The sequence below is a fragment of the Babylonia areolata genome, chromosome 32 (genome assembly GCF_041734735.1).
Source record: "Babylonia areolata isolate BAREFJ2019XMU chromosome 32, ASM4173473v1, whole genome shotgun sequence".
Lineage (NCBI taxonomy): Eukaryota > Metazoa > Mollusca > Gastropoda > Neogastropoda > Buccinidae > Babylonia > Babylonia areolata.
Genome location: NC_134907.1, coordinates 14043915 through 14046414, shown reverse-complemented (window position 1 = coordinate 14046414; position 2500 = coordinate 14043915).

The window sequence follows — 2500 nt, the reverse complement described above, 5'->3', positions numbered from 1 at the left end:
ACAGCAACTGTCAGTGTGGTTGAGTATCAAAGGCTGTACTTAAATCCAGTCTCAGTGGATCTGTCGTGGGTTTCTGATCAAGCCTACACGATGAATCTTCCACTGTACTCTGACTCTAAATAAATACAAAAAAACTAAAGTTTATCAAAACCTTTTGGGTGGTAGTTGAATCCTCTTTGTTTTGACACGACGTTTCGGACCATAGGCCCGTTGTCAAGTGATGAGAAGAGGACAGTGTGAATAGGAAGGCCTATGTGAGGAAATGGTGATGACATCTAGGCTTTCCTATTCACACTGTGAAAACAAAGAGGATTCAACTACCACTCAAAAGGTTTTTTTATAAACTTTAGTTTTTTGTCTTTGGAGAATCCTGCAGTCATTTTTGTCTTCTAAATAAATAAATTTAAAGAAAAGAAAAGAAAAAAGAAAGAAAGAAAAGAAGTCAGGCATCATGGAAATGAATGCGTCTGAAGACAAGAATGCAGGAAATTGACGACATCGTTTTTTTGAGGGTTTTTTTGGGCGGGGGGGGAAGGGGGGGGGGGGCTTTTTCAGCCGTCTAGACAACCCATTACTGTCCTGCAACAACATATACCATGTTTTCACATTACACACACACACGCTGAGGACACTGAGTGATATAGTTCGGGAGAGATTTTTTGTCTGGCCACCACCCCTCTTGTCGGCTAGCTAGCAGCAGCAGCAGCAGTTCGATGTTTCCAGTCTGATGGAGCATTACTTTTATGTATCGTATAAACAAATGGGAAGGCTGTAAACCGTTTCTTGGTGGTAACGCGTTCGCCAGAGAATATTACCGTACGGGATTGAAAATCCCACCCTTACCAGAATCCTCACCCCCGCCCCCACAACCCCCCACCCCCCTCAGCCCCACATCCCCGCCCCCGCCCCCGCCCTCCCCCTCCATCCACTAAACCTTGAGTGGATGTCTGGATGCTAGTCATTTTCGTTGATTCGAGAAACTGTGCTCCCGTGTGTAGAATGCACTTTGCGCACGTGAAAGAACACACGGCAAGAAGTAAGTTGTCCCTGTTAAATTTCGTCGTGAAAATCCACTCTGTTGCAGATGAATTATGTGCGCGTGCTGTTCGTTTTTTGGTATAGATGTGCGCTCGATTTAATATCAGGATACCATTTGTTTGAGTTGACTGTTGCTGTCCTTATTCAAATGAGCACATGCACGCCCGAATCAATATTTTACCATTTCTTTTTAGTTTTCTCAGGCTGTTCTTGTTCATATGCACACATGTACGTTCGATTCAATATTATACCATTTCTTTGAGTTTTCTGCTGCTGTTCTTATTAATAAGCACTCATGTAAATTCGACTCAGTATTATGCCATTTCTTCGAGTTTTTATGTTGTTGTTCTATCAATAGAATAGAATAGAATATGTCTTTATTACCAAGTGTACCGGGGTCACAAGGAATATTGGGAGTGGGAGGGGGGAGGGGGGTTGGGGGTGAGGGGTTAGTACATAACAAGGTACGAAATCGAAAATCATACACAAACACATATAGAGTAGAAATTAGGATACATATAAGTGCATATCAATACAAAAACTTGTGTATACCCACACATGCTAGCACTGCACACACACACACACACACACACACACACACACACACACACACACACACACATATACATGCGTGCATGCATGCACGCACGCCCACACACACACACACACACACACACACACACACACACACACACACATATGCACGCACGCACACACACACACACGTTTGAACAGAAGCTGCATGTTACATGTGGATGGGGCTGATGACTAGATCTTCAGGTAGATGGTTGTTAATTGCACAATTCTATTCATCATACTGGATTTGTTCGAGAGACAGGGTATTGACTGCTTCGGTAGAAAAAGCTATTGGCGAAGCGATTGGTTTTCGTCCTTATACTTCTGTACCGTCGACCAGAGGGGAGCATCTCGAAAATCCCAAAAGCTGGATGTGATTCGTCCTGGATGACTGATTTTGCTTTTTTGAGTAGCCGCTTATAATATATGCACATATGTAAAAATCGTTTCAATACTATGCGATTTCTTCGAGTTTTCTGCTGCTGTTCTTACTGATATGCACATAACGTAAATTCGAATCAATATTATACCATTTCTTTGAGTTTTCTGTTGCTGTTCTTATCAATATACACACATGTAAAATCGATTCAATATTATGTCATTTCTTCGAGTTTTCTGCTGCTGTTCTTATCAATATGCACACGTATGGTCGAACCCATATGTATATGTACATTGTACTATTTCTTTTGACTTCTCTTTTTTGATGGTCTTGTCAGTATGCATGCACGTTTCTGACACCGTTCGACCCATATACCCCACTGGACAAAAGGGGGAGATTGTGGACACACACACACACACACACGTGCACAAGACAAGCTCGCGCGCACGCACGCACGTGCTCAAACGCCAAACGCAAGCACGCACGCGTGTGCAGTACAGCAACCAA